Source organism: Pinus tabuliformis, chromosome 5_2 (assembly GCF_031772625.1).
Source record: "Pinus tabuliformis cultivar Carrire ecotype Pingquan chromosome 5_2, CPIR1, whole genome shotgun sequence".
NCBI classification, from domain to species: Eukaryota; Viridiplantae; Streptophyta; class Pinopsida; order Pinales; family Pinaceae; genus Pinus; species Pinus tabuliformis.
Genome location: NC_142306.1, coordinates 1,115,912,890 through 1,115,922,054, shown reverse-complemented (window position 1 = coordinate 1,115,922,054; position 9,165 = coordinate 1,115,912,890).

Genomic DNA, 9,165 nt, shown 5'->3' with positions numbered 1-9,165 from the left:
AGTAGACATCATTCCCACAGTTCCGAGTTAATAGAATAGGCATTCCGATCTATTAGATCCATCAGATCCGTATAAGAAATCTGTTCCATCGCTCAGAGCTATCCGATCAGCCATTCAGATCTCTCAGATCCACCAAATTTGAGTAGTTGTGTGGGGTTCCTATACCGGGGCGTGATTTTCGCAGGACTTTTGGCAGCATTGACATTTTGGGGATTCGGCTACTACAGTATTCATAAGCAAGGAGTAAAACTCCGTTAGGAGTTTTTAGAAAAAAAAAAAAAAAGAGAAAAAGAAAAAGAGTAAAAAAAAAAAAAAAAAGAAGAAAAAGAAAAAGTCTGAGACCCCCCGGGGCACTTATTGGTGATCTAGCCCATAAGAATCAAGACGACGAGCTGAGCAAGGTGGTACCATTCAATTGTTAGTGAAAAAAAAAATTCGGGCGGTCCCAAATTTCAAGTACATCGGATCGGTGCATGGTAGAAGCTAGAGCTCAAGCTATGGCCAATGAGAAGATCAACAAACTGGAACAATCCTTGAAAGACATCCAAGATCAGCTCGACAAACTAACTAATGCACTCTCTAAGGGTAAGGCAGAAGCCCACGAGGAGGTGTATATTGGCCATGAACACAGTGAGGGTGAGTCTAGCCACTCTCTTCACCTCTGGGGCACCCACCAACAATCCCATCCGCGACCTCCCAAGCTGGATATGCATAAATTTGATGGTTCTCACCTGGCAGCATGGGTAGCACAAATGGAGCAATATTTCAATCTAAATTACATCTTAGATAATGAGACTCAGCTTATGGTGGGGAGCATGTACTTGGACAATGAAATATGGCAATGGTGGCAATGGCATCAACATTGCAATGGAAGTTTTTTGACTTGGGACGCCTTCAAAAAAGCTCTTATAGAGCACTTTGACCATGACTCTTTTTTTTTGGGTCGTCTCACTAAGCTCTGACAGACTGGCATAGTTGATGAATATGTTACAACCTTTGAAGCCTTAGCTTTCTACACTAGGGGTCTCCCAGATGCGTTCTACACGGAATGTTTTATCAGCGGTCTTAAAGAGGCCATACAAGCCCACGTCCGACTGCGCCACCCTCCCACATGGTTGGAGTCTTGCAAGGTAGCTCGTAATGTGGAACGTGCGTTAGCGGCCAGTCCATTTGCCCAAATTTCACCGCCAAGGGTCGTCCCCCACAGTCTCACAGCACGACTCAAACACTTAAGGTTCAAAAGGTGTCACCTGCAGAAATGGCCAAAAGAAGGAAGCAGGGATTATGTTACTACTGTGATGAAAATTACTCCCCAGGTCATAAATGCAAGGAGCCCAAATTCTTTCAAACTGATGCCATTGATTACAGCTCATCGGAGGAAGCCCCACCACTTGAGGAACCTGAGGAGGCAAAAGAGGACAACCAAAAGGACAATGTCCCTGAAGAACCAGTTATTTCGTTGCATGCTTTGGCAGGGATTTCTTCGCCTCAAACTCTCAAAATCAGAGGTTTTATTAAGAATTGCCCAGTATTAGTTTTGATTGATAGTGGAAATACACATAATTTCATCCATCAAAGAGTCGCAGAAGTAGTGCATTGTTTTGTACGAGCAGTTTCTAACTTCCAAGTCCAAATTGCGGATGGGGGAACAATGAAACGTGAAGGCCACTGTGAAAATGTCAAACTTCAAATGGGCGATTATCAGTTGAAGACCCACATGTTTTCCATACACATGGGAGGGTGTGACATTGTCCTCGGTGCTGAATGCCTTCGCACTCTTGGGCCAATCACAATGGATTTCCAAGAGTTATATATGATCTTTAAGCAGAAAAACTCCACACATACCCTCCGCGGACTCCAGGTGGGAGCTCCCTCTATCATCAACTCACATAGGATGGAAAAATTGTTAAAAAAGGGCCATCATGGAGTTATAGCTCAATTTAATGCCATCCAGGCCATTGAACCCAATTCTCTGTTGATTCATCCTGAGATGCAACAGACTTTAAATAACCATCTGCCAATCTTTGACAAACCTCATGAGCTTCCACCCTCGAGAGGGGAACATGATCATAGCATCACCTTGGTTCCAGGGGCCCAACCACCCAATGTGCGCCCATACAGATATTAGTTCACCCAAAAGAATGAAATATAAAAAATAATCAAGGAACTTTTAGAAGCATGCATCATTCGTCCCAGCATTAGTCCTTATTCATCACCGGTGGTCATGGTGCTCAAGAAAGATGGGGAATGACATATGTGTCCAGAGTTCAGGGCCCTCAATAAGTTGACAGTCAAAGATAAATTTCCCATCCCAGTTGTTGATGATTTGTTGGATGAACTCAATGGGGCTCAATTCTTCACTAAGTTGGATCTTCGCTCAGGCTACCACCAAATTCGCATGAAGGAAGTCGACATTCCAATGACTTCTTTCAGAACTCATGAAGGCCATTATGAGTTCCTGGTCATGCCATTCGGTCTTTGTAATGCCCCATCCACTTTTCAGAGCCTTATGAACCACCTTCTCAAACCATATCTCAAGAAATTTGTCCTTGTTTTCTTCAATGACATCCTCGTCTACAGTTGCACTTGGGCCACACATCTTCAACATGTAGATCTGCTCTTGCAACTACTCCACAAGCATAAATTATTTAGTAGACTTTAGGCTTCTATGATCCATATCAAGTTTACAAAGGATTTTTCGGCGAAGATCACATGAGACATCATTTGTCGACGCGTTTTGAACCAACCAATGTGGTTCATCGTCAGGACAAGTTGAAGAAACAGATCCAGCTTAGCAGGTTAAATAGACAGAGCAAAGCCTCCAACGGCTAAAAATACAACAGCTACTTTTGACTAGGTCCAGGGATCAAAAACCCTATTTACTAAAAATGTTAACCTAGGGGGGCTAGTCCATTAAATAAAATAATAATATGATAAAAAATATTAATAAATAATTAAAATATTAAAAATAATTAAACAGTTATGTTCGATTAGTACCTAAAAATAATTCCTAATAATAGTTAGTTAAAGATAAATAATTAAAAATTATATCTAGGGGAAAAAATTAATCTAGAGAGGGACCAGTCCCTTAAAAATAATATTATGATAATAGTTAAATACCAATATTAATAAATAATTAAAATTTTAATAAATAATTAAATTTTTTTTTAACAAAGCAATTAGGTCCCATAAGTAACTAAAAATAATTCAGAATTAAAATTCTATTTAATTATTAAATATAATTAAAATTATATAAAATTATATTAAAACTAAAATATAATTAAAATTATATTTAAAATTATATTTCTATTAAAATTATATTTTAGTAATTAAAGTTATATTATCCTAGGGGGACCAACCCCTTAAAATGATTTAATGATATATATATATATATCTATATATATATATATATATATATATATATATATATATAAAATAATAATAAAATTTATAAGTTAAATTAGTAATTTAAAAAAAAAAAAAAAAAAAAATAAAATAAAATAATAATAATACTAATAGTAATAATAATAAAATAATAATAATAATAATAATAATAATAATAATAAAATAATTCAGAATAATAATAGATAATAAATATGTAAGTTAAAAAAGAGACTAGGACGAGAGTGCTGGGACCCAACACCGACTGGTTTTCCAGCCATCATCTCTATTGAGATTACTCAGCCTCTTTTCAATCTCAAGCGCCTCCCTAAATTTCCGATGATGGAAGTGCGAAACCTTAGCAATAACACTATCTTCCTCAATACAAACATGATGATTGGTTTTGTCGGCGTGCTCAGCTAAAGCAGAAGACATAGTACGCCTATGCTTGAGATCTGCTACATGCTCACTAATCCACTGATTAATGGAGCGACCAGTGTCCCCAATGTAGGGGTCCCACAAGAACATGGGATCAAGTACACACCTTTCATATCTTTAGGGTCGATAGGATCCTTTGCTGATCTGAGGGACATGTGAATGGTGTTCAGGGGCCTAAAGGTCACAGGGACATCATGTGACCTGAGAATCCTACCAATCTTATCAGTAGTCCCCTGAACATATGGAAGAAGGATGCCAGGAACTCGCTCCTTAGGTTCACGATGAGACAGTGAATTCTTCGAAGCTTTAAGGAAAGCCCTCTGACCCAGGAATCTACTATAACCATTCTCAACAAAGACATCAAGGAGATGGGATTTCTCCTTCTCAAAACTCTCCTTATCCGAGATCCTTAGGGCCCGCGTAGCCAGGGTATTGAGAACACCCATCTTTTGAGCCGGGAAATGATGGGAACTGGCATGAAGATACTGCTCAGTATGCGTTTTCTTCCGAAAAACTTGGTGGCCGAGGGAACCATCACTATTCTTAGAAATAAGAATATCGAGGAACGGAAGGCAACCATCGACCTCCTGCTCCATGGTGAACTTAATGGCAGAGGATTGATTATTGAGATGATTGAAGAAGAGATCTAAATTATTTGTTAAGATGTCCAAGTGTTCTTTTGGCATGGAAGAAGTTGAGTATCTAGGCCACATTGTGGGGCGTGAAGGTGTCAAGGTGGACCCCAAAAAGATCCAGGCCATGTAGGATTGGCCTCAATCTAAGACCTTGAAAATCCTGAGAGGATTTTTGGGTCTCACAGGTTACTATCGCAAATTTTTCCGCAATTATGGTCGCATTGTGCAGCCCCTCACTCAACTCCTCAAGAAAAATTCATTCTTCTGGAATGAGGAAGCACAATAGGCATTTACAGCTCTAAAAAATGCCATGTGTTCCACTCTAGTCTTAGCACTACCAGACTTCACCAAATCTTTTGTCATTGAATGTGATGCTTCGGGTATAGGTATTGGGGTAGTCTTAATGCAGGAAGGTCGAACCTTGGCCATCACAAGCCAACAACTAAGTGGTAAGAATTTGGGACAATCTGCCTATGAGAAGGAAATGATGGCCATCTTACATGCTGTAGATACCTAGCGGCCTTACTTATTGGGGCGACATTTCCAAATCCGCATAGACCATCACAGTCTTAAATATTTTTTGGAGCAACCCCTATGCTCCCCACAAAAAAATAAATGGCTCGCCAAAATGCTGGGATATGATTATGAGATCATTTACAAGAAATGGCGTGAAAATATTGTAGTAGATGCATTATCTTGCCAATTTGAGGAGGAAAGTACCCTGCTTGCAATTTCCCTTCCCATTCCAGAATGGATTGAAGAGGCTCACAGGGAATGGTTTTCACATCCCTAGCTCTCCCAAATCATTACTCAATTGCAGGCGGATCCAAATTCCACCAAGGGCTACTTGTGGCAGGATGAGATTCTTCGCTACAAGGACAGAGTCGTAATATCACCAATATCCACCCTTAAAAGCCGCATTTTGGCGAAATTGCACTCATCCCCCACTGCAAGACATTCAGGCTTTCAGAAGACGTATGCTCACACTAGAAGATCATTCTTTTGGACAGGCATGAAAAAGGACATCCTTACTTTTGTAGCAGAATGCAATATCTATTAGCGCCACAAAGGGGAGACAGTCAAAGCACCAGGCACATTACAACCATTGCCCATCTCGGCATCAATATGGACGGAGGTTTCTATGGATTTCATTACAAGTCTTCCAAAGTCAGGAAACAAGTCAGTCATCATGGTGGTTGTGGACCGACTTTCTAAGTATGCTCATTTTTGTGCCCTATCCCACCCTTTTACACCGAATTTAGTCGCTCAATCTTTCATGGATCAGATCTTCAAATTACATGGCATGCCCACTTCTATTGTGTCTAATCATGACCCGATATTCACTAGTAATTTTTGGCAGGAACTCTTCAGGCTACAAGGCACCCAACTAAAACTTAGTACTTCCAATCATCCACAAACGGATGGTCAAACTGAATCCTTCCCCTATGTCTTATATCAAGGGGTGCTCAAAGGTACAAGCAGTGGATCAACATCTACAAAAGCACACAACCCTGCTCGCCCATCTTAGAGAGAATCTTCATCAAGCTCAAAACCACATGAAGCAACAGGTAGATAAGCATCGCTTAGAGTGCCAATTTCAAGAAGGGGATCAGGTATTTTTGAGGCTGCAACCATATAAGAAAACATCACTCAAAGACAAGGGTTGTCAGAAACTATCTCCAAAATTCTACGGATCGTATCAAGTACTTTAGTGCCCTACAAGTAGCCTACAAGCTGGCTTTTCCACCCACTGCAAAAATCCATCCAGTTTTCCATGTCTCATGCCTCAAGAAAGTGATTGGGAACAATTGCAGAATTCAAACTAGTCTACCTGAATTGGATGAAGAAGGGTCAATCTGGCTCCAACCTGAACAGGTCCTAGACACACGAGAACAGCACCTGCGTGGCCGCATGATCAAGCAAGTCCTCGTCAAGTGGAAAGACACCTCTTCGGAAGATGCAACCTGGGAACCAACCACTATTCTTCAACAGTTTCCACAGCTTTAGCCTTGAGGACAAGGTTATTCTTAAGGGGGAGGGCATGTTAGGGTCCCACCTAACCCCCTTATTTATGTAGTAGGATCGAGTCCTAGTTATAGTTAAATAAAGAGTCAATAAAGCCCATATTAATAATTGTAAGCGGTTAACCCGCACTTAATGACGGGACCACATTTAATTGCAAATGGGCCATGGTATTAGATAGATGGTATTAATAAGAACCATGGTATTGCATGTATGAGTCATATATAAAGGATAGAGACTCCCTGCAAGGAGCATCGTGTCTTATTTTGTAATCGAGCTCTGCTCTATTGGAGGTTTCCCCCTCAAAGAGGCAAGTGAATATTCCTTTCTGAATAATAAAATACTTGATTTTGTTTCTCACTATTCTATATTTTGGGTATATTTCTTCACATATTTTGTATTCTGGTATCATCTTGCAAGTTAAGAGCATAACATCAAACATTCCTTTGGCAACAGCCACACCAGTGGAAGCAACAGGTACAACACAAGTAGGAACATCAACACAAAATACAAAGGACTTGATCAAATCAATGGAAGAAATGAAGCTTCAGGTCACAGAGCTGTAGAAAGTGAAAGAGAAATTCAATACCTTGGAGCAAAAATATGATATATCAAAGATCAATTATGCAAAAGAGGTGAGGAAAAGCAAAGGCACGACCCAACAAATTAAAGCATTGGAGAAAGACCTAACATTTGACAGGAATTTAGCAAAAATTAGGAAAATATTGTGGACCAATATCATTGATTCAATCAATGATATTTGGCCATAGATTCAAATCATTTTTGAGCAAATAGATTTGGTAAATCTTGCTCTTGAAGCAATTGAGAAGACTAGAGTAGAACTAGGTAGAAAACCTGAGGAAGCAACCAGACTAATCAACTTTCTGAACAGTAAAAGCAGACATCAACTGGAGCAACTGGACATTCAGGATAGGACTGCTACTATCCTTGAACTAAAGAAAGTGTTGAATAAAATGAATCTAATGCAAGGCTTAGAAAGTAGATGTTAAAGCATGCAGGAAGATATAGATGAATTCATGAAAAATTTTGTCATCCTAAGGATTAAATGATCCGGATTTAAACAAGAACGCAACAAATTACAGAGATAACCATATACAAAAAGATGCAGTGGAAATAATATTTCATTTCATTAATGGAAAATACTGAAATATGCTTACAAACAGAAATGGAAATAAACTAGCTAGGGCGATGGTAGCTTATCTCTGAGAAGAGATGTGATGGCTACATGCCTCTAAACTGAGTTACAATGAGGCTCGAAGGCCTATTTATTGTTGAGAAACAATGGAAAACCCTTAACATTCCAAAACCTAACCCTAGGAGATGAAACGCCAAACTGTGGGCCCCGTTTGGGGGTAAATTGGTACATCAACTTCCCAGGGTCGTAACTTTGGCATATGATCTCCGTTTGACGCGTACAATAGCGCGTTAGAAAGATCTATCCGAGTACTACCACTTTGGGAGGCAACATGGGTCCATGGACCCATGTTGCCCCAGATTCCCAAAAAAACATCGTTTAGGGCCTCAAAACGGCTCCGGAAGTTCAGGACCCGAAAAACTGCTAAAAATAGTAAACTGTGCTACAATTAAGGAAACTGAAAATGCTGAGAGAGATAGTTGTGGGGGTCCAAATGGGTTGGTGGGTGGCCACCAACATCCACCTGGATCATTCCTCCCCCCTTAGGAAGCAATGGTCCCCATTGCGTTGAGTTCCTCCATCTGCTGAACTTGTCCTGCAATCTCTGATGTGTCCAATGATGGTGGGAAGCATGGTCGATGATGGTCGACATTGAATACTCGGTGCAAGCGAAGGAATGGAGGAATGCTGTGCTTCAAAGCATTGTTGTCCATAGCCTTGGTACTGTTGTGAGGACCGTGTCGGAGTGGTCGGAGCTTCTGATGGGCTCTTGTAAGGCGTTCTTTCTGCAGATGTAACCAGAATTTGTTGCCCACCTGAAACTTGTGTGGTACCCATGTGGGTGAGGAGAAGTTGTTCCTGTGTTTTATCATGACCGTATCCCTTTTCTGCTGCTGCTGCGTGGAGGATCCCTTTGCAGGGGTCATGGATGTAGCAACGATCTTCCCCTTATTTTGGGAGTGAACCAGACAGATGAATTTTCTGGTCTGTGAGATGAGCTTGCTACCTTTCTTAGCAGTGATCAAAGATGTGGCAGTAGGTGGGGCTACCTCTGGTATCCTGTATAATGAATTATTTAAAGAAATAATGACAGAACGAGGCCTTGACTCATACACAGCATGTCGCCTCCACAAGTATGGCTGGCCTAATAATACATCACAAACATCCAGAGGTGTAACATCACACAATACCTTGTCTGTGAAGGGCTTGATGCTGTAGGGAAGGCGGCACTGCTGGCGAACTTTTAGATCTCGTCCTTCATGAAGCCACCCGATACTATACGGCTGTGGGTGTGGTGTAGTCGGTAGGCCCAACCGCTTCACGACCTCTGCTGAAACGAGGTTCTTTTGGCTGCCACTGTCGACAATGAATTGTAGCGGCGAACCCTTCACCCACATCTGTGAGTGGAAAAGACGCTCCCCTTCCTCTGGATCTGTAGGTTCATTCTTCTGGATCTTAGCAGTGGCAACAGTGGCGCTGGGATCCGCATCAATGATCTGCTTCCCTTTGCCATTCCCCTTGTTCTGGCTCAGG